Genomic DNA, 24066 nt, shown 5'->3' on the forward strand with positions numbered 1-24066 from the left:
TGCCACCTGCGGCCTGGCGTCCACACCGGTGCTCCTCCTCTCCATTCTTAGAGGGCTCCTACTGCGGGGACAAAACATGTCAGCACACTCACCCAGCCAAAAGTTCCCTTGACCCCTTTCACCCTGACCACCCTGCACTTCCCTTTCCCTATACCACCTTGAACTTCTTCTCTCCTCCCCCCTTTCCCTTTCCGCCCTGTAATCTTCCAATTCCCATTGCCCCACATATTCCTCCCAACCAACTTCATCACCCCTTAAATACCATTGTGGATGCGAGCTCATGCCCAAGATGAGTTGATGATCTTCTTGCGAGCCCGGGGCGTCCACCCCGCCACTCCTTTGACGTCTTCTCGGCGGGGTTGTGGGAACCCCTGCCTGGTCCTCTTCTCTCGGGCGAGGCGTTCCGACCTCCACCCTGGAATCCTCATTGCTAGGGGCTGTGCTGTGCCCTCTAGGCTCTCCTTGCGTTGACCGAGGAGGGGCCGTACTGAAACCCTCAACCTCCACCTGACCAGCGGGGGCTGCACAGCGCCCTCCGCCCTCACTCCTCCTACCCGGGGGGGCGTTCCGCGCCCCACTCTACCCTCCTCAATTGAAGGGGACCTCTCCCTCCTTCTCCCACCTGCACTCTTCTGCAGGTATTTACCCCCTCTTCCCCTCTGCCCTGACACCCCCTTCTGTGCCCCATCCCTGCCCCTACTGTTGTTCCCTCGAGCCCCACCCTCTTGAGCATTCCCATCTTCCCTAGGGCTATCATTCCCTTCCTCCCTCCCTGGCTGCCCACCCGACATCATTTCTCCCCCGTCCGCCCTCCTGTCTATCTCCCTCCTCATTTTCCTGCCCCTGGATTCCCAAACCTCCCCCCTCCCCGCCGTAGGGGTGCAAGCCACCACTGCCGCGAGCGCCCCATCAGCTGCAGCTCTATGCTGCGGTCTGCCCCCCCTTATCCGCCCCTCACCCGTGACCTCCCCCACCGCCCCCTCCAACTGGGCCTTCGATGCCCTGCTGATGATTTCCAGGGCCTCCCTCAGAGCCCTAGCATCAACCAGCCCCTTCTTGCTAACCCCTTGGCCCACCATCGTGCACTACTAATCTGAGAGCGCACTAAACTTTGCCCTGACGCTCACTAGCTAAATACGCCCCCGAGCCGGTACCTACCCGTGGAAAAAAGATTTTTTTTTTAAAAAAAATGTTTTACCCCCTAAAATTACCCTAAACTTGCTGGGCCCCTTCCCTAAACCAGAAATAGCCCCCCGGACCCACAAGAACCCGAAAACTGAGCTCACAGGCTCAAAATTGGTAGCAGGAAAGCCGTGGATCTGCTCCTATGGGGAACCGCACTGTAACTCTGTCTCTCATACACGGGCCCTTTAAAAGCCACACAGCAGAGTGAAAAAGAAAAACAGAGCGTTCCCTTTAAGAGGACCACGCTGCCTCACCCTGTCTGACAGAAGCTACTGTGCTGTGCACTGCGTAGCTCAAAAGAATGCTAATGGCCCTTGTGCAAACAAGAGAGGGAGCTCTGCTAATGAGGAACCCCGGCCCACACCTAACTAATGAGGCGTGCCACCGGTGGAGAACAAGAAAGCCGCTAAACCCCAGGGCTCCGTGACAGAACAGACACCCTGGAGCAATACTGCTGGGAATTCCACAGCGCTGCCAGGCACGGGCTGGAGATCTCGCCGGCAGCCCCCACTCCCTTGGCAATAACTAAAGGGCCTGATAACAAAGCGAGCCCAGGAAGAAAACAACACTTCAAATATTAAAACCCGGAGCCCCCGCCAACAATGCACTAACCTAAAGGACCACAAAAAGGGCCACCTACATAACTAAGGTAAGAACTGGAAGTACCTTATGTACGGTACCTCTGGAAAAATAATTTTTTATATAATTTCTTTTTTTTAATTTTTTTAAAAATTAAACGCTGACTGCCTAACCCCTCTTTTAAACTACCTACTCCTCCTCACCACCACAAAAAAGCCCCTACACGTGCCAAATCAGGGAAGGCTCGGGAGCAGGCGACAGGACTACACAATCATCAAGTCCTAACCGTCGCCTGCCTCCCGAACCTTCCCTGAGCCCTTAAATACCCCCCGGAAGGCGCTCTGCCCCCACGGCCACTCGCTGGCCGTGTGCAGCGCCAAAAACTCCCCGGGGGGAAACGCTTCGCGTTCCCCCCGGGACCCCCATCTCTGTTTTATAATATGTCTTGCGTACCCAACACTACTCAATCTATGTTTTATAAAACTCCTCGCGCACCCAACACTACTCAATCTCTGTTTTATAATACTCGCGCACCCAACACTACCCAATCTGTTTTATAATACTCCTCGTGCACCCAACACTACTCAATCTCTGTTTTATAATGCCCCTTGTGCACCCAACACTACTCAATCTCTGTTTCATAATACTCCTTGCGCACCCAACACTACTCAATCTCTGTTTTATAATACGCCTTGCGCACCCAACACTACTCAATCTCTGTTTTATAATACTCCTTGCGCACCCAACACTACTCAATCACCCAACAGTATTCAATCTCTGTTTTATAATGCCCCTTGCGCACCCAACCCTACTCAATCTCTGTTTTATAATACTCCTCTTATAATACTCATGGCACACCCAACACTACTCAATCTCTGTTTTATAATACCCCTTGCGCACCCAACACTACTCAATCTCTGTTTCATAATACTCCTTGCGCACCCAACACTACTCAATCTCTGTTTTATAATACCCCTTGCGCACCTAACACTACTCAATCTCTGTTTTATAATGCCCCTTGCGCACCCAACAGTACTCCATCTCTATTTTATAATGCCCCTTGCGCACCCAACACTACTCATTCTCTGTTTCATAATACTCCTTGCGCACCCAACACTACTCAATCTCTGTTTTATAATGCCCCTTGCGCACCCAACACTACTCAATCTCTGTTTTATAATACTCCTCTTATAATACTCATGGCACACTCAACACTACTCAATCTGTGTTTTATAATACTCCAAAACCGCCTCAAAATCCTAGTGCTTATATGACCGACCACGCCACCGTACTTATAGAAGCAATTCACCCTGCCTAACTCCCTTCCATCGTCTGCAAACTGCTTTCCCTCCCTCTTACTTCACCCTTCCTCAGGTCTGGTTACGTCAGGCGGGGGCGCAATACGCCTAGGACAGGGATTTGGCACTTTGGAGCTACTTTGGTGGTGGTTGAGGGCAGGACAAAAGCATACTCAAATAACACAACACATCATTCCCTATACCGCTCCACTATTCATTGCCTTGAATGATGAATCTAGTACTGCTTGCACAGCGCTCTGATGCACTTGTTGCCCCCCAAAGTAAAATAAATAAGGCCCTGGCCAACGATGTAATGCACATTGTTCCAATCTCAGATCTGTCCCAGTGGTTGAAGTGCAGTGAAACCGTGGTCTCAGCAGGAGACGCATAGTGCAACATGTAACAAGTGTTGCAGCCGGGGCATTCAATAGTCTGCATCATCGCCAGTTGGGCGGTAGCCCTTAAATGTGGAGGTAACGTTATTAACGCTGCATTTAAAAAAAAAATGTTTATTAATTGTTTGGTTGATAAATCAACCTTTCAATATCACACATAATCATCAACAAACAGAAAAAAACATGTTATAAATATTACATCAGACATTTCATCGTTTCAATACATCAAATTACACAAATGAAAGCAACTTTTAAATGTTTACATTTTAGAGTCTAAAACGTCTTAGAAGTCATAAAAATAAACGCTGCATTTAAGGGTTGGCCCAAACCCGAGTATGGCCACAAGCACCTCCTGCTCTGAGCTGGAGGTGAATGTGCCGGCGGTATGGATTATTTCAGCGCTATAACCCCAGTGGTATTTGCGCCAGCAGTAATACCGCCACCCATTCCCATTGGTTCCAATGCACCTTACCACTACTTGTGATCCAGCTCAAATTGCGCTGGACTGAGTAGCAGTAACGCTATTTGTGTTGGCGGCATCACGACGCAATTACCACCGGGATACCGCCAACCTCGTGATGAGGCCCAAGTGACTTGGAACTAAGGACCCAATTCATGTAATTCTTTGCACTGTTCAAAGTGACTTTGCACTGCTGAAAAGTGACTTTGTACTGCAGACACAAACCCTGATTCATGGAACTGTGCAAAGTGTATTTTTGCAGTGCCAAGTCAGTGCAAGCCACTTTTCAGCAGTGCAAAGTCACTTTGAACCGTGCAAAAAATTCCATGAATCTGCCCTAAGGCTCATATTGCAACTTTACACTTTCACAGGGACATGAATGGACAAATCCTCTGTATAGAATGGTGAATATGGTCATACAAGTAGAGGAATGGTAAACATAAATAAATAAAAGTAGCAGAATACCGCTCCCGACTGTTCCTGCTCACTTCGATCACTGACAGCTGCCAGGGTCGAAATGGGCATACAATTGCCTCCACCGTTGCAAATGGCAATTCATTCTTTTTATGACAGGCGGTTTGAATTTTACCCAAATGGGAGTTTTATGATCAAATGTGATGCACATCGTGCATTTTAAAGAATATATATTCAGCAACACTGGTCAAAACTAATAGCCGCATAGCGACGTCACTCATCAAACTGCCCCACATTGGCCAAAAAAGGGCCCACGCTAGCGCTTTTGATTCGGGCACTGCCCATTGCCCTAAGCCAATCCGAGCCTGACAGCGGCATGCACACAGGACTGTTTTTTGCCATTCTTAGTTAAAAAGTTCATGGCATTTTAGTTGAAATGTTCATAGATGTCGACATACCTTTGACTGGTGGATTGCATCGTTATTTTCTTCACACTAGCTGTTAGGGAGAATTCTCATTTATGGCTAATTTCCCTCACCTAGTGAGTCCCCCTCGCAGCTTTGCTGGACTTCTGGAGTTTATTTTTTTCCACTTGGTAAGAGTGTGAGCTTTTCCCTCACTCTTACCTATGTTTTGATATTTGTATTTCTCTGTTTTTATGATTGTGGACTCTGAAGTAAACCACTTCACTAGCCCCCTTCTTTCTGTGTGTCACCAGCACCTTCAGTGCCGTGGCAAAGGGTTGTCTTTGAGACTTCCCCCGACTCCATTTCTGAGGCTTACTACAGTCCCCCAGAAAAGGGTAAAGTTGCCATTAACTTTACTTAGTCAATCTACCACAGATCCAGTACACCCCATCTTCCATGGAGTACTGGAAAGGGTTAATTCGTATCCCTTTTCATCTGTACCTCCTAGAGCATTGTTTCGCTCTTTTAACAATTAGACTTGGCTCGTGGCAGTGGTATCTACCCTAACTTTCCTACCGCGATTATATTAAATAAACGTGGTATTGTTCTTGGCTATTATATTAGCCTCGAACATAAACCCGTTGGACCAATTCGTCTTTCTTTTGGCTCCGGTTGGGTTTATTGGCTATTTCTTTTTGTTAAAGTCCTTCTTGTGTTTTACTTTGTGCGGCAAACTAGGTTCGCCTTCTTTGTTCAATGTCTTTTGGCGGGCTTCTGCTCAGAAGCACTACACCAGGCGCCTGGGTGTCTAGGTGGGCTGAATGTGAGGGAGGGGTGTAGTCACCCCCTGCACAGGGTATCCTAGGAAGCCCAAGTCGCACTTTGCCATGATTGGCTGAGGTGGTTGTCCGGGCTGGGCAACCCCCCTGCTGGGTGATTTACAGCCAGGCTGTGTGAATGGGGGTTTTGCGCATAAAAGGCAGGTCTCTTGGGCTAGAAGTCAGAGAGTCGCCACTGGAACTACAAGGAACCGAAGAGAAGCGGCGAGAATGACGGCTGCTGCAACTATCCCGCCCCGGTGAAGCCCTGCTGCAGTCCTGAGCTATCTACCCTACAACGACTAAGAGGAGATCCAGCCTGGAGTCTTCTTCCCTTGAGCCTGGTCGGGATAACCAGCTCTTCTTCCACAGCCAGAGGATCCTCTTCCTTGGTCGAAATCGCTGCACACAGCTGTAGTGGTCCAGATAGCCATTTGAAGAGCCTCTCCTGTTTTTAAGGAGCGCACCTTTTATTCGTTGTCGCTGCTGCCGGCTTCATCCCTGTGTGGTGCAGACCCCCTTCAGACGTCCTCCTTCACAATGAAGCTCCAGGAATCGTGGCTCTACGGGAAACCAACAGGAACAACTGCCAGGGCACCAGCTGCACCACTGGAATAAGGTACTGTGTTCTGCTTGAGGAAATTGGGTGAACCCCTTTTCTTCATTTCCAGGGCTTGCCCTTGTCTTCCCTTCTTCTTATAACTTTTGCTACCGAACATTGACAATATCGAAGTACTCTTGGCTACGTTGAATCATGAACTATCTGACTGTGTGATCTTCGGCAACAGGCCCCCGATGTCACTTGACCCTGGCTCCGGCCCTTTGACTTTTGAACTCTTGTCTCTGAGTGTTTCTCGATTCTGTCTGCCTAACCAAAATATTGCCTGTGATTTTTGCCTCCAACTCCCTCTGGGTATCTCAGGTGCTAAGTGTGTTTTTGCCCCGGTAGCATTTCATGTCACGGATACGCGTTTATTTAGTAGACCGAACTGTCAAAAGGTGATCGCAATCATATTCATGGTAACGTGTTTTGTTCATAACACCGGTTCATTCAAACACAGGGTACTTACCTTGAGACATACTGTACAAAGTGAATTGGTTAGTTGTAGTATATTTGACGTGTGGTTTGTGTTTAAGTTTAATAGAAGTGTTGTGTTTATAACAAATTGTCATGAACGACCGTACGCGTCCCTTCTGGACTTTGTGGTCCCTGACCCATAGGGGACTGAAATCAGCAGTACTCCCAACATGGCCTCTGAACGCGGAACGCTGTTTGCCAGTCCCCGCATTGTACGCTCTACGTTCTACACAGCAGACACGCCCCCACGGTCCTGCGCGTCTCAATGCTACCGCTTGCAGTAGTCAGACGTGTGTTGCCGGAGCTCGTTCAGCGATTACTTCTGATTCCTGGTTCCCGGTCCCCTGAATTCCTCTTCTTTCATCCTTCCCCTTTTCCTCACCTTGCATATCCTGGATTTCCATCGCATTCGTATCTCTGAGTGCGAGCCTCACCATTTTCTGGACTTCTTCCCGGACATCTGAACGCTTCCTGGAGGCGGATCACGAACCGCATGCTGGAACGCGAAGACCCACGCACGGGGTTATATAAATCCCGAACAGTGTGAAAGAAGACATTTTCGAAGATCACGAGCAAACAATACAGACAGGTGAGAAGGGGGGAACCTGTGACAGATTGAGACGCCAACAAATTGATACAGTTACGGAAATGGAGGCTGCAGTTCAAGACCTCATGCGTGGCATGCAGCAGTTAACAACAGAAGTCCAAAATCTTAAAGCCTAAAATGCGGCATTGAAAAAACTGGTCCTGTCACGTGACTCTGCAACCAAGGAAAGCGTGTTGTTGGGCAGAGTAGTGGATAAATATGATGGCTCTTAAAAGACCCTTCGCACCTTCCTCGATTCATGTTTAGTGCACTTCACCTTTAAGCCCTACTACTTCTCCACCCCCAGGGCAAAGGTGGGATTTATGATTTCACATCTCTCTGGGAATGCCTTGACTTGGGCAACTTCCTTAGTTAATTTGGGCGATGCCCTCCTGTATGACTATGATGGTTTCGTGGAGGCGCTAAAGACCATGTTTGATCACCCAGAGCAGGTTTACAGTGCCCAAGAACGTTTATTGGACTTTCAACAAGGATCCCAGGATATGCTTACCTATGTGACCCGCTTTAAACAACTTGCCAAGGAAGCAGACTGGTCCCCTGAGGCCTGTTTCACCCTCTTTCGAAGAGGATTGAATGAAGAGATAAAAGACGAGCTAGCCAGGGTAGCTCGCCCAAGTTCCTTCCAGGCTCTCATGGATCTTTCCTTACAGATCGATTTTCGTATCCAGGAAAGAAAGGCAGAAAAGAAGAAGATTAAAATACCCTACCAAAAGGCCTCTACAGAACATTCCTCTAGACCTGAGCTTGCATCTTCCCCGACCACGGACCCAGACCTCATGCAACTTGGGGCCTCCCGCGGACCCATAACCCCGCAAGAAAGGATGCAACGGATTCACAGTGGTCTGTGCATGTATTGGGACTCTGATAAACACCTTGTGAGAGAGTGCCCTATTGCCCCTCCACGGCATTCGGGAAATACCAGCTCCCGATCCTAGATGGAGCACAGCTTTGGGAGAGAGATGTTTGCTCCACATCTATTCCATCCTTTAACTCTCCTGGACAGAACAACCTTGTGATTCTGCAGGCCTTTCTATCGCCTTCCAAGAAAGAATCTTATCCCATTCTGGCATTAGTGGATTGTGGGGCCATGGGGATATTCATAGATCATGATTGGGTCACTACCCATAACATTCCATATGAAACTCGAGACATCATTCAACCTGTAGAGGCTATCGATGGAAGACCTCGCTCTTCAGGACCCATAACCCTTCAAACCAAAGAGATCCTGCTTTCTATAAACCACCATCAAGAGAGGATCAAATTCGATATCATAAGATCTGTCCATTACCCAGTGGTTCTGGGTATGCCCTGGTTACAAAAGCATAACCCCTACATCAACTGGGCAGCAGGATCCTTGTTTCTTGGTTCAGAACATTGTATGTCCCACTGTTTATCCCTAGATTCCTCGTCAGGATCCTCTGAAGATTCGCAAGCGAACCAGCAAGGTCCATTCACTGTCTCGAATATCATCCAGGTTCCCAGGGCCTATCAGGCTTACACAGATGTGTTTTCGACCGCCATAGTTCAAGCCCTTCCCCCTCACAGACCTGAGGACTGCGCCATTGATACTGAACCCTCAGCAGTGATTCCTTTTGGAAGGATGTCCATTCTATCAGAACCTGAGAAAAGAGCCCTCCGAGAATACCTGGATACCAACTTGGAAAATGGTACTATACGACCATCCAAATCCCCGGTGGGAGCTTCATTGTTTTTTGTTCCCAAGAAAGATACCAAGGAGCTTATGCCTTGTCTAGATTATCGTGGCCTTAATCAATGCACCCTCAAGGACCGCTACCCGTTGCCCCAAATCTCGGATATCTTGGAAGCGCAAGAGGAGCTGCAGTGTTCACAAAATTAGATCTCAGAGGTGCCTACCACCTGATCCGTATAAAGGAAGGTGACAAATGGAAAACAGCCTTTAGATCACCCTTTGGTAATTTTGAATACTTGGTTATGCCTTTCGGACTTGCCAATGCCCCAGCGGTCTTCCAACCTTTTATGGACCGGGTGTTCTCCGATATGCTGTTCTTTTTCGTCTTTGTATATCTGGACGACATACTGATATACTCTAAGGACCATCTGAAGCATGAAGAACATGTTAATGCAGTTTTACAACGTCTACGTGAACATAAGCTCCTGGCTAAACCCGAGAAATGCCTTTTCCATGTGTCTACTGTTCACTATCTTGGATTCGTCCTTAGGCCAAAAGGAATTGGAATGGACCGCTCGAAAGTAGACTCCATTCTATCCTGGCCTGTTCCAACTACTGTGAAACAAATTCAATCCTTCCTGGGGCTTGTTAATTTCTACCGGAAATTCATACCCTCTTTTTCGGAGATTGTACATCCGATCATTACATTGTTAAAGAAGGATACCCCCTTTCACTGGACAGCAGCCTAAGATGAGGCGTTTCAACGGTTAAAGTCGGAGTTTACACAAGCCCTCATCTTGGCCCAACCTGACATTGATCGACCCTTTCTAGTGGAAACTGATGCCTCTAACTATGCCATCGGGGCAGTCCTGAAAACAGGAATTCGATGACAAGCTAGAACACCCCATCGCCTATCTTTCTCGCACCTTGACTCCTAGCGAAACCCACTATTCTGTTTTGGAAAAAGAACTACTAGCCATCCGTCAAGCCTTCACAGACTGGCGTCATCTACTCCTGGGAGCGAAGCATCCTGTTCAGGTCCGCACGGACCATCGGAATCTTCAAGTCCTGCAATCCCTGGAATGTAGGAACAGTCGTCAAGCCCGTTGGGCCTTCTTATTTGCCCAATACCAGTTTCAAATCCATCATGTTCCTGGAACACACAACATAATAGCCAACGCCTTATCCCGAAGTCCTGACTATGAAATCCTTGAAGATCGATCCTTCCCTAAGATGTTTCCCCACAAAATATTTGTTGCCCAAGCAATCAACCTCCTGGAGGATATTCAGATTCAAACTCAGTGCTCTGAAACCTGGAAGGAGTTTAATGGAAAAAATCGATGGAACCTCAAGACGAAGGATGGATATTTATTCAAGGATAATTGCCTGGTCATTCCCACTCAGAGACTACGACAAAAGATCACAAGCCTATGTTATAATACCCTTCATTCAGGACACCGTGGCATCACCAATACCCTCCGTCTAATACAAAGACAGTTTTGGTGGCCGAAGATGAAGGATGATGTCCAGCATTATGTCCAAACATGTGCAGTCTGCACTCAAAACAAGCATGACAACAAGAAACCGGCAGGTCTCCTGCTCCAACCCGCGCTGCCAACAAGACCTTGGGAATTCATCGCCACAGACTTTATTGTGGAACTACCACCTTCCAGGGGATACACAACTATCTTGGTTACCATTGACTTATTCACTCACATGGCTCATTTTACACCTTTATATAAACTACCATCTTCCTTTGAACTTGCCGGAATCTTCCTGGAACACATTTTCCGACTTCACGGACTACCCTCCAAGATCATATCTGACAGAGGACCCCAGTACATATCTCAGTTCTGGAAACAATTATGTCGTATACTGGGAATCCAACGTGCCTTATCCTCAGGTTAGCACCCACAGACCAATGGAGCTACTGAACGCGTGAACCAAACTCTGGAACAATATCTTCGCTGTTTCGCCACCAAGGTCCAGGACGATTGGTCACTCTTAATACCTGTGGCTGAATTCGCTTACAATAATTCGGATCACTCGGCTGTCAAAACCAGCCCCTTCTTCTGTAACCAAGGATTCCGCCCTTCGATTCTACCACCCATTCTCCCACATCCTACCCCAGTTCCTACAGTTGACTCCTGGATTGAAACCCTCATCAACGTATACAAAGAAGCAAAAGAACACCTAGAAAAGACCCAAAGAAACATCAAACACCATGCTGACTCCAAAAGAAGACCAGGGCCTTCATACTCAATAGGTGATAAGGTCTGGCTGTCTTCGAAACTTTTGCCCCAACACCTATGACCAAATAAATTGGCTCCCCGGTACTACGGCCCTTTCTCCATGAAGGAAGTCATTAACCCGGTGGCCTTTCGACTCAGACTACCAGAATCTTGGAAGAGGATCCACCCGGTCTTTCACACTTCTCTGTTGAAACCATACGTCCAGTCCTCTCAAACTGCTCCAAGATCTACCCCCGTGATTGTCCATGATCAGCTAGAATATGAGGTTTCCAGAATATGTGACTCGAGGTACAGACGTGGTCAGCTACAGTATCTGGTCGAGTGGAAAGGGTACCCCCCCAGTGAACGCACCTGGGAACCAGTCTCAAACATAAATGCCCCCAGACTGCTCCGAAGGTACCACCTTATACACCCGGGCAAACCCGGAGGAACTGGGTTTCGGAGGAGGCATGCTGTCATGAACCACTGTACGCGTCCCTTCTGGACTTCGTGGTCCCTGACCCATAGGGGACTGAACCCAGCAGTACTCCCAACATGGCCGCTGAACGCGGAACGCTGTTTGCCAGTCTCTGCGTTATACGCTGTACGTTCTACAAAGCAGACACGCCCGCGGCCCTGCGCGTCTCAACGCTACCGCTTGCAGTAGTCAGATGTGTGTTGCCAGAGCTCGTTCAGCGATTACTTCTGATTCCTGGTTCCCAGTCCCCTGAATTCCTCTTCTTTCATCCTTCCCCTTTTCCTCACCTTGCATATCCTGGATTTCCATCGCATTCGTATCTCTGAGTGCGAACCTCATCATTTTCTGGACTTCTTCCCGGACATCTGAACGCTTCCTGGAGCCGGGTCACGAACCGCACGCTGGAACCCGAGGACACACGCACGGGGTTATATAAATAACGAACAGTATGAAAGAAGACATCTTCGAAGATCATGAGCAAACAATACAGACAGGTGAGAAGCGGGGAAACCTGTGACACAAATGGTTTAAAAATAAATGTACTTATATTTTTCTACCTGAAACCTTGAGTCAGTGTTTGCTTGAGTCACAGTAATTGTGGTCCCTTTGTGTAATCTCTGCTACTGCTCATATAATCTTGAGATAAGCCTGGCTGCTCCGCCACTGCTATCACTCTGACATAGTAGTACAGACTTGTACCAAAGGTAAAACTTGTATTGCCACCTGTAGTCTTAATTGTGTGTAGTGGTCCCTAACGGCACTGCACAGGATTCTGCCTAACACTGCTAGACAGCGGTGAGGATTTGGAAGTAGGGTGATTACACTTAGAGTGTTGCTGTTGCTTGGGTTCAACTAACCACAAGGCTAACACCACTAATTCTATTTAACTAAAAAATCATGTCAAATATGGAAAGCTACACTGAAGGGAGTCTTTTACTCTATACTGCTGAGGTTCTGAGAACCATGTGTAGGGATAAGAATCTCTCTAGTAAAGGAAAGAAATCTGAGCTGGTTGCAAAGTTAATGGGAAAAAGTCTGGAGAGTGGGTCAGGAGGACCTACCACTCCAGCAAATGTGGATTTTGATGTTTCTGATTCTGAGAGTGTTACTTTAGAAGAAGTAGATGAGTCCTTGTTAGGAAACCCTACAACTCCTTTGCCTGCTCAGAAAGCACAACCTCTGTCCACAGGGACCCCCACGGGTCCTACACTTACTCCTGAGTTTATTTCACTTGAGAAAATGAGACTTGAACTGGAAGTGAAACGTATTGATGCACAAACTGCCATGAAACATCAAGAGTTAAGGCTCAGAGAAATGGAGCTGAACCATGAACTAGAAATGAAGAAACTGTCTCTAGAAAATGCTTCTCTCCCAGAGTCCTCTAGGTCTTCCAGCCCTAAGAGACCCTGTATACCAAAGGAGATGATTGGTATGTATGAGACTAAACTTGATGTTTTGGATTGGTTAGCAATGTTTGAGTACAATCATGGGATTCAAGGTATCTCAGGGAATCAGTTGATTCCTTGGCTTTTCTCTAGGCTCCCCCCTGTTGCAAGTGATGCTGTAATGGAATTGGGGGAGGTGGATAAACAGGATTATGAGTGTGAGAAACTAGCATTAATAGCTAGATTTGGGAAGACCCCTTCCCAGTATCTTAAGAGGTTTAAAACCCTCAAAAAGCATGATGGTACCCCTTGTGCTACCTGGTTGTGTGAATGTTTGAAAAACGTAGATGGTTGGGTTAAGGGTTACAAAGTGAACACTTATGAAGGTTTGAGGAATCTTGTAATGTTGGAGTCTATTTTTGATGTCTGCTCACCTGAGCTTAGACAGCACTTGGCTGATTCAAAGGAGATAGATCCTAAGAAGCTAGCTAAGGCTGCTGACTTGTGGGTTGCCAATAGGGCTACTCACAAGGATTCTGGGGCTACTCAGAAGAAGGATGAGGGGAAGCAGCCAAAGAAAGACAACAAAGAAAATTCCAATAACTCCAATCCAAAAGAGGGCCACAAACATAACCATGGTAGGCCACAAGGTAAACCAAATCAGGCTAGTGTACCACCTGGTTCCACACCAGATGGAGGTCAGGGCAAACCCCCATTGCAGAGAGCATTTGGGAAATGCTTTGTTTGTGGGTTGCCTGGCCATCTGAAAGGAGATCCCAAGTGTGAGGGTAAACCTTCAGGGATCAACACTGTCTCCTTAGCCTTCTCCCAGGTGGATGAAGTACCTATGACCAGTGGAAACTTTCAGCTACTAGCTGATGAGCCCATCAGAGTCTCAGCTAGTGTGTCCTTGGGTCTTTGTGAACAACAGAACTTAGATGTATATAACTCAATCCCAGATAATACTAAAGAGTATTACAAAGATAGTGTTCTTGTGAATGGTCAGGAGACCCCAGCCATCAGAGACACTGCAGCCAGCATAACTGTGGTTGATGAATGTTTTTTCAAAGTGGAGGATGCTTCTAAGGTACCCAAACACTTAACCAAGTTAGCTGGAGGCCCTGTGCAAATGGTTCCCCAGTTACCAGCTCTCATTCAGTGTAATGACATGACTGTCAGGATACCTGTAAGTGTGCAAAATAACGTACCTACCTGGGAGGGTCCTGCTGGGTAATGACCTTAAAACTCTTGGAGTTGTGTCTAGTACCCCCAGGCCCCCCAGCAGAAGGAAACAGGGGCTCACAAGGTCTGCACGGGAGAGCAACCTAAGAGGCTCTCCTGGGGACATGATAGAGGAAACTATCACCCCAAGTCCACAGGACTTACTTACTGCCGTTGCAGGACAAGAAAAGACAAAGGGGAAACCTAAGTCTGCCAGCAAGAAACCAGAAAGCACTCCTGTGCCCAGAAGGACATCTCCGAGACTGTCCAAAGTCACACCTGTGACTCCCACACCAGCTGCGGCTGAGTGTGAGGTTCAACCCTGTATGGTCAAACCAGATACTGAGGAATCAGATCTAGAAGAGGATCCTACCTTGGTAGGAGATCTTGACCCCGTTGACCATCCTGAGCTGCAGTCTTTACTGGCAGAAGGTGGACCCAACAGGGAAGATTCCAGTAAGGGACAAAGAGAGTGTCCTACCTTGGAAGGTCTTTGCCAAAAGGCCACTTCTCAGCTCAATGGAACTGAGCCTGGGAAGTATAGGTTACACTGGGAGGATGGCCTCTTCTACAGTGAACCAACTGAGTCAACCCCTGGAGACTACGAAAGACTTGTAGTACCTCTAGTGAACCGACTCCAGTTTCTGCAGTTAGCCCATGAGGTACCTTTGGCTGGTCACTTAAGTTTTAAGAAGACCAAAGAAAGGTTATCTCTGCACTTCTACTGGCCTAAGATGGGTACAGAAGTAGACAAATTCTGCAGAAGCTGCCATACTTGCCAAACCTCTGGCAAGAGTGGTCCCAAGAATGTGGCACCCTTAGTGCCTCTTCCCGTGGTGGGAATTCTTTTTGAGAGGGTTGGGATTGACATTGTTGGTCCTCTTGACCCTTCCACATCTTCAGGCAACAGGTTCATCCTGGTTGTAGTGGACCATGCCACTAGATTTCTTGAAGCCATACCTATGAGGACTGTTACGGCTCTGGCTGTGGCTAAGGCCCTACTTGGTATTTTTACCAGAGTAGGTTTTACTAAGGAGGTGATATCTGACAGGGGATCAAATTTTATGTCCCACTACATGCAAACCATATGGAAAACCTGTGGAGTCACCTACAAGTTCTCAATTGCCTACCACCCCCAAACCAATGGGATGGTAGAAAGGTTTAACAGAACTATGAAGGGCATGATAGGTGCTTTAGAAGAACCCCTTAGAACAAAGTGGGACCTTCTACTGCCATGCCGTCTCTTTGCTTATAGAGAAGTCCCTCAGGAGGGAGCAGGATTCAGTCCATTTGAACTTCTCTATGGCCATCCAGTCAGAGGTCCATTGGCCCTGATTAAGGAGGGGTTGGAGAGTGCTCCTTCCCCCAAGCCAGTCAGAGTGACTGACTATGTGATAGGTCTCCGAAAGGAGAATGTCACACATGATGGCAGAGGCAAGTGATAACTTGAGGGCTGGTCAAGCTCTGGTCAAACATTGGCATGACCAGAAGGCTAACATGGTTGAGTTTACTCAAGACCAGCTAGTTCTTGTTATGGTCCCAACAAGGCAGAGGGCCTTGCAGGACAAATGGATAGGACCCTTCAAGGTTGTGGGTAAACTTGGAGAGGTGAACTATCTGGTGGACTTAGGCAATCCTAAGAAGGCTCCCAGAGTCTTTCACACCAACTGTTTAAAGGCTTATGTCTCTAGACCTGACATAGGAGCTCTGTTTCTAGCTTCAGCTCAGGAGGAGGAGAATGAACCTCTGCCTGACCTCCTGAGAGGCTTACCTTTAGATGAGCAAGTGGAAGGAGTTAATCTCTCTTCCAGTCTCACATCTGACCAGCAGGATGAGTGCAAGTTACAGTTAAATCCGTTTGCCTCCCTGTTCTCACTTTCACCAGGCTTGACCCCTTGGGGCCAGCATGACATACACACTGGTGACTGTTTTCCTGTCAAAAGCAGGGGGTACAGAATGTCAGACAATATCAGATCCTGCATAAGGAATGAAGTTAACAAGATGCTTGAACTCGGGGTTATAGAGCCCTCTACTAGCCCATGGTCTAGCCCAGTTGTGCTTGTACCAAAGGCAGGATCCAAGGAGTTGAGATTCTGCGTGGACTATAGAGCTCTAAATGCAGTCACCACGACTGATGCCCATCCTTTGCCTAGGACAGATGAGCTGGTGGACAAACTTGGTGCAGCCAAGTACCTCCGCAAATTTGACCTAACGTCAGGCTATTGGCAAATAGCCCTGACAGACCATGCCAAGGAGAAAACTGCATTCTCCACCCCAGCTGGCCTCTACCAATTCAAGGTAATGCCTTTTGGATTAAAGAATGCACCTGCTACATTTCAGAGGATGGTCAATCAAGTTCTGAATGGGATGGAGGAGTGCTGCATGACATACTTAGATGACATTGCAGTGTTCAGCCCTACATGGAAAGAACATGTTGAATACCTAGGTTATGTATTGCAGGTTCTGGACCAGGCCCATCTGACCATAAAGGCAAGCAAATGTCGAATTGGTCAGAGTTCAGTGGTCTACCTTGGACATGAGGTAGGAGGAGGTGAAATAAGGCCATTGCCTAGCAATGTACAAGCTGTACAAAACTGTGCCACCCCTACTACTCAAACCCAAGTGAGAGCCTTCCTATGTCTTACTGGGCACTATAGAAACTTCATAGAGAACTATGGGACCATAGCTTCTCCCTTGAATGTCATCTCCTCTCCCAAATTTCCTAAAAAGGTCAGGTGGAATGAGGAGTGCATTCAAGCCTTTGAAGGTCTAAAGAAAGCCCTTTGTCAAGCTCCAGTCCTAAGAGCTCCTGACTATCACCAACCCTTCATTGTACAAACTGATGCTTCTAATCTAGGTATAGGTGCAGTCCTTAGTCAACTGGATGAGAAAGGTAGGGAACACCCCATTTGTTTAATCAGCAGGAAGTTAAAGGATCCTGAAACAAGGTGGGCAACAATAGAAAGAGAATGCTTTGCTATTGTGTGGTCACTGAAGAGGTTTAGACCATACTTGTATGGATCTACCTTCATCATTCAGACTGACCACCAACCCTTGAGATGGCTGATGCAAATGAAAAGGAAAAACCCAAAGTTACTCAGATGGTCAATCTGCCTGCAAGGATTGGATTTTTCCATTGAGCACAGAGCAGGAAGTCACCACCAAAATGCAGATGATCTCTCTAGGATGTTTGTAACCGACTAGCGGTATGAGGTCCATCCAGGAGTGGATTAAATCCTCCTGTCCCTTAGTCTGGGGGTGGGGGGGGGCGAGTGTTAGGGAGAATTCTCATTTATGGCTAATTTCCCCCAGAAGCTTTGCTGGACTTCTGGAGTTTATTTTTTCCACTTGGTAAGAGTGTGAGCTTTTCCCCCACTCTTACCTATGTTTTGCCATGTGTATTTCTCTGTTTTTATGATTGTGGACTCTGAAGTACACCACTTCAGTAGCCCCCTTCTTTCTGTGTGTCACCAGCACCTTCAGTGCCGTGGCACAGGGTTGTCTTTGAGACTTCCCCCGACACCATTTCTGAGGCTGACTACAGTCCCCCAGAAAAGGGTAAAGTTGCCATTAACTTTACTTAGTCAATCTACCACAGATCCAGTACACCCCATCTTCCATGGAGTACTGGAAAGGGTTAATTCGAACTGTCAAAAAGTGATTGCAATCGTATTCACGGTAACGTGTTTTGTTCATAACACCGGTTCATTCAAACACAGGGTACTTACCTTGAGACATACTGTACAAAGTGAATTGGTTAGTTGTAGTTTATTTGACGTGTGGTTTGTGTTTAAGTTTAATAGAAGTTTTGTGTTTATAACGAATGGTTTAAAAATAAATGTACTTATATTTTTCTACCTGAAACCTTGAGTCAGTGTTTGCTTGAGTCACAATAATTGTGGTCCCTTTGTGTAATCTCTGCTACTGCTCATATACTCTTGAGATAAGCCTGGCTGCTCCACCACTGCTACCACTCTGACATAGTAGTACAGGCTTGTACGAAAGGTAAAAGTTGTATTGCCACCTGTAGTCTTAATTGTGTGTAGTGGTCCCTAAGGGCACTGCACAGGATTCGGCCTAACACTAGCGTCACAGGCCTGACCCACATTATAGTGAGTAATTACCCTAATCACAGCTTGCCCAAGCACTGCTCCAATAACATGCACCCGTTTTGTAAAGTTCACTTTTGAGTTCCTCCCCACCTACTACCATGGGCTCAAAGTTCCGGTGACAAAAATATAAACATGCACAGTTGTTCCAGTACTTGAGGGTGCACATGACCTGCTGCCCCCTCCCAAATTAGGACGAATATGTGTACACCTCGTGGCAAAAAACAAAAGTAGACTGTTTTCTTTAAGGGGTGTAAATACCTTCTAAGGGGACTGAAGGAGTTAATTTCCTAAAACAGGGAAATTGCTCTGCAATTTAGGTCAGAGATGCTGAGTGCCTGGGGAGGCGACGGTATGTCTACTGTTCCAATGGCTTATGGGGAACTGACATCAAACAGAACTCTACAGGCCACACGAGCACAACAATATGCGAAATTACCAGAAAGCGGTCCTGAAGACTGCACAAATAAATACAGCCAGGTGGCAACTGCCAAGGCACATTTTTGCAGCAGCACAAGTCTGTTTTGGGTTCTTTAAACAGTATAAAATTGAAAAATGTAAGGTTTGCCTAAATGATGTGGAACATCATGCAAAGAGTTCTAGAACAAAAAAGTTATATACAAATTGGTAAATTGATTGATAAATGCACGTTGTTGCAATGTGGTCAATTACAACGTGGATAGATTTCGGATGACCATTAGGAGGCTTCAACTGATAACCTTTGTAACACAACTATCACTCAGTCTACCAAAACTAAGTGTGATTTTGCAATATACAAGCAGTGGCCTTGTACAAAACCAGAAACAGACATTATCCTGAAACTGTCAGCTTCCTTAACATACCATTGGATTAGTCAATCCCTCCAATCTAGCATTTGGCTGCCGTCCAGAATGAAGTACTTCCATTTTGTGTATAGTATTTCAGAAGGCTCCCCTATCTTCCAGCGTTCTAGTCTAATTCGATGGTAGCATTGTTCTGTGAATACATTAAAAGGGCACATAAAGGAGGACATTTTATCAAAAGAAATTCAAACTGCAAGATGGGCTAAACAGGGGTCCCCCTAGCACCCACCTTTTTCAACTCATACTTATGGGACTTCAAGGATTAAGAATCTAAGGTCAGATCCTCTTCCCCGACAATAAGGGGGGGGGGGGGAGTGTCCCGCTTACTCTATGAGAATGACCACACACCGATTGGGCTGCAACGACAGCTAACCAACTTGGCAAATTACATCAACAAGAACAATTTGGAAATAAACAGAAAAAAACCCAAGATCATGATTGTGGAGAAACCAATGCAGAAAAAGGAGACATTTCAATGGAAACTGGAAGGGCAGAAGATAGAACAAGTTAAAGAGTTTAAATACCTGGGAGTGATCCTGAGCAACAGTAAACAAGAAGTTCCAATGCAAGTCAACTTAACTGAAAAGACTAATAAATTAACCTCGCAAGCCATAGCGATTGATAGAAAATATGAGTGTTTCTCGATGATCCCAGTGATTTTACAAAGGAAAAGTCGTTCCATCACTAACCTACGTATCAGATGCACTAATGATGATCCTGGAGGACCTTTGGCTACGATTAGGAGGCCTTTTCTGGCGGGGAGTTTTGAACCTGCCTCGCTCAACCTCAATGGCATCATTAACTATCTCTGCAATCGTTATAATAAATTGTAAGGAGAAACTCATTGATGCTATATAGGAAAATACTATTAAGTACCTGTAGAAACGTTCTCAGAATCATAAAACCAGAAATTGAAGGAAAGGAGAGCACTATACTAACAAATTGGGTTCAGGAAAACCAGAGGAGCCTTGAGGGGTTAAACTGTACAGAAGGAGACCTAATCCAAAACCCCAACAAGATAAAAAGAAAACTGGAAGAGTGGGATTGGATCCAGACACTCACTCTGGCCTCTAGAAATAAATTGACAGCCCATTTGCCACCAGACCCAAGAAAAATCAATGAACTCCGATCTTGCATGGAAACATTTCCTAGTAAGCTACTAAGAAATACCTTCCTACGGATGCGGTTGAATAGCCTTATGACTAATGAGATCAGAGCCATAAGAGGCATGTCTACTAACAACAAGTGCAGATTCTTTAAGAACGCTGAGCATCAGGAAGCAATCAGGCATCTGCTGCTATCCTGTGTGGGACTAACTGCACTAAGGAACATTCATATGAGCCACCTGTTCAAAGACCTCAGAATTTGGAGTGAAGAGGACTAGTGGAGTCGTCTTATGGCAGGGGAAAAACCATCTTACATAATAGCAGTTGCACAGTTTTTTCAGAAACTGGAGCTCCAAAACAAAGAGCCTATAAAAATATATGATCGCGAGGCCACCAGGGGGCGCACAGGCAATGGGACTGTTCGTTCAGGGCCCACTGGTGGTGGGGGGAGACTTCAACATGGTCCTAGACCCGACTATTGATAGAAGACGGGTTGGCCCCCAGCACCTCAGACACACAGATGAGGTCATGGCGCAACACTTCCAAAGGGTTAACAGAGACCTGGGACTGTCGGATACGATCCCATCTCCCAGGATGGGGACCCCCTCCTTCTCCTACCACTCAACTATCCATAACTCGTTCTCGAGAATAGACCACATCTTGGTAGACTAGGTCCTCACCCCATATGTAGCGGGCTACTGGATAGACCCAGTCCCCTGGTCAGACCACGACATAGTCTGAATCACCTTAGCGTTGGGTTGGGGTGAAGAACGTAGGGGGCACTGGAGATGCAATGATGCCCTGTTAAGAGACGAGGTACTGGCCCAGGAAATCCTCGACTCCATAACAGAGTTTTTTGAGTTTAACGACAATGGGGAGGTGGCCATGCACACACTTTGGGACGCCTTTAGGGCAACCCTACGGGGAATCCTCATAAAAATAGGCTCCATGAAGAAGAAGGAGAGGGAAGCTCAGGAGAAAACCCTGTGGGGTAAAATAGCCTGTCTCCAGCGGGGTGGCTCCCCGGACCAAGCTGTAGAGCAGGACCGGGTGGCTGCACTGGAGGACTACAGGCTTCAACTGAATGATCTGCTCCTACACATAACCGAGAGGAGCCTCTTAATGGTGAAACAAAAATACTACGAGAAAGGGGACAAAGCTGATAAAATCCTAGCCTGGAAGCTAAGGGAAGTCCAGAGAAGTAGAAGGGTGAAAGAGGTGAGGGATACCCAGCGACATCTCGGCCGCGACTCCTCCCACATAGGAGAGGCCTTTCACCAATACTACAGAACCCTCTACTCCTCGGAGTACGAGGGGGACGACTCCCTGATAGAGGATTCCCTAAACTCCATACAAATCCCATCCCTCTCGCGGGAGATGGCAGAGGGGTTAGAGGGCCCGGTGACAGAGGATGAGATTGATAAGGTAATAGGCGGGATGAAGGTGGGAACCTCCCCTGGGGATGACGGCTTCACTGTCTATTTCTATAAAAGATTTCGCTCCACCCTGGCCCCGTTCTTGGCGAGAGTCTTCAATGCTGTCCTGGTAGACGGCATCCTCCCCTAGTCCATGATGGGGGCCATAATAGCAGTCCTGCCCAAGGAGGGGAGGGACCCCGCGGAATGCTCCTCGTACCGCCCCATATCTCTGTTAAATATTGATGTTAAGATTCTGGCCAAGGTGGTGGGGAGGCGGATGGAGGGAATTATGCCAAAGCTAATCCATGGTGACCAAGTGGGCTTTATTGCGGGAAGGCAAGGGTCGGATAATATTCGCAAGACAATATTTGCCCAGAGGTCGGGGCTAAACGCGAGTGTCCTCTCCCTGGACTTGGAGAAGGCCTTTGACAGGGTCGAGTGGCGATACATGGGGCTCCTCCTCCAGAGGATGGGCTTCGGGCCCCACATTATGAGCTGGATATCCGCCCTCTACAGGGCACCCACGGCAAGGGTACAGGTGAATGGGAGCCTGTCCGAACCATTTCCCCTCTCCCGAGGGACAAGGCAGGGCTGCCCTCTCTCCCCCCTGATATACGTCCTCACGATAGAGGCTTTGGCAATAGCAATTAGAGCTCATCCGGACATCAAGGGGATAAGAAGGGGGGGACGTTGAGTTCAAACTGCCCCTGTTTGCAGATGACATCCTGGCATACCTGGTGGACCCGGGTACATCACTTCCCCCCCTTCCTGGCGCTGGTAGCCGCGTTTGGTCGCTTCTCAGGCTTGAAGATAAATGCTGCTAAATCTGTCCTGCTCCCTATGAGGACAATAAACCCGGGGCTCGACCCTCTAGACTGGTTTCATGGGATCAAAGTGGAGAAGGCCGCTGTACGGTATCTGGGTGTTCTCCTCACTAGAGACATTTCGAAATTGAGCACCGCAAACTATGACCCCATGATGGCAGAGATCAAGTCAGATTTGAGGAGATGGGACAAGATGACCCTATTGTGGTATGGACGAATGACTTCAGTAAAAATTAATATTTTACCACGGCTTCTCTACCTTTTCACGGCTCTCCCAACCAACATCTCCGCTCAGACTTTTAGAGAGCTACAAAAGGGGGTCCAAGACTTTGTGTGGCAGGGGAAAACCCCGAGAATAAGGAGGACCACTCTCTCTCTGCCTAGGGAGGAGGGGGGATTAGGGCTCCCAGATTTTTACCTCTACTTTTGTGCCGCCCAACTATGTGTCCTTCTGGAGCATATGAAAGAGGGAATGGGAACTTATTGGACATACCTGGAAGACATGGACGCCCATCCCCTGAAGGTACGAGACCTCTTGTGGGCCCCTCGCGGGTCGATCCCTCAACACTTAAGGTCCCGCCCGACCCTGGGAGTCCTCTGGGACATCTGGAGAGAGGGCCCCCGGACCGCTCACCTCACCACCTGGACGTCTCCGATGACCTCTCTCTGGGGCCACCCCCTTAGATTGGGAAGCAGGGGGTTCCGGCACTCTCAGGAATGGTCGGACAAGGGAATGGAATGGGCGGGGCAGCTGTTCAGAGAAGGGGAATTCCTAACATATGAGGACCTCAGGGAGGCTCTCGGAAGAGACTTGCTGTCCATCTTCGAATACCTCCGCCTGAAGGGCATCCTCTGCAACCCGTCATGGGGCCCGAACTTGAGGAGACAGCTGACCCCCTTCGAAAAACTCCTCGATCTGGCGACCTCAAGGAAAGGGGCGGTGTCCAACATGTACAAGATCTTAAACACCTTTGACCTTCAAGGCAGAAGAAACTTTCGTACATTTTGGAACAACCTAGCAGGTGAGGAGATCTCCGAGGACGCCTGGGCCAGAATCTTCAAAATAGCATTTCATGGAAATTTGTTCACCTCGGACATGGAGCACAACTTTAAGGTGCTACAGGGGTGGCACAGGGACCCCGCGATGTTGTCGAGGATGTTCACGGGGGTCTCGCCTAGGTGTTCGAGAGGTTGTGGACAGCCGGGCACCAGAGGACACATGTGGTGGTTCTGCCCGAAAATTCAGGACTACTGGGGCTCAGCGCGGGATTGGATGGCAGAGGTAATAGAAGAGCGTTTGCCACTGAATCCCTTAACAATGTTGTTGGGTCTCCCCCCAGAGGAAACATAGCTACATCGATACCCTAGGATGTGGGAAACCATGCTGAGGGCGGGCAGAGTGGCCCTTGCCCAGAAGTGGAAAAGCCCCGAGCCCTGCTCCAAAGAGGACTGGCAGCTAAAAGTGAAAAACATGTTCTTGATGAACAAACTAACTGCGATGGTGAACAAAGAAAGCAGCACGTTCCTCACAAACTGGTATGGTGTTCAGCAGTCTTGGGG

The 24066-nt window shown here is 47.7% G+C and overlaps 1 long non-coding RNA gene across 2 annotated transcripts in view; it reads left to right on the forward strand.

Moving 5' to 3' along the window:
* The first annotated feature begins 1494 nt into the window (after positions 1 to 1494).
* The window catches only part of LOC138526594 (uncharacterized), a 278153-nt gene continuing 255581 nt past the window's right edge, over positions 1495 to 24066 (forward strand). For both annotated transcript variants that reach the window (XR_011283645.1, XR_011283644.1), the window contains exon 1: positions 1495 to 1834. This is a non-coding gene — a long non-coding RNA (uncharacterized lncRNA). The remainder of the gene's footprint in view (positions 1835 to 24066) is intronic.

This window comes from Ambystoma mexicanum, chromosome 7p, assembly GCF_040938575.1.
Source record: "Ambystoma mexicanum isolate Mex_15411 chromosome 7p, UKY_AmexF1_1, whole genome shotgun sequence".
Classification (NCBI taxonomy): Eukaryota; Metazoa; Chordata; class Amphibia; order Caudata; family Ambystomatidae; genus Ambystoma; species Ambystoma mexicanum.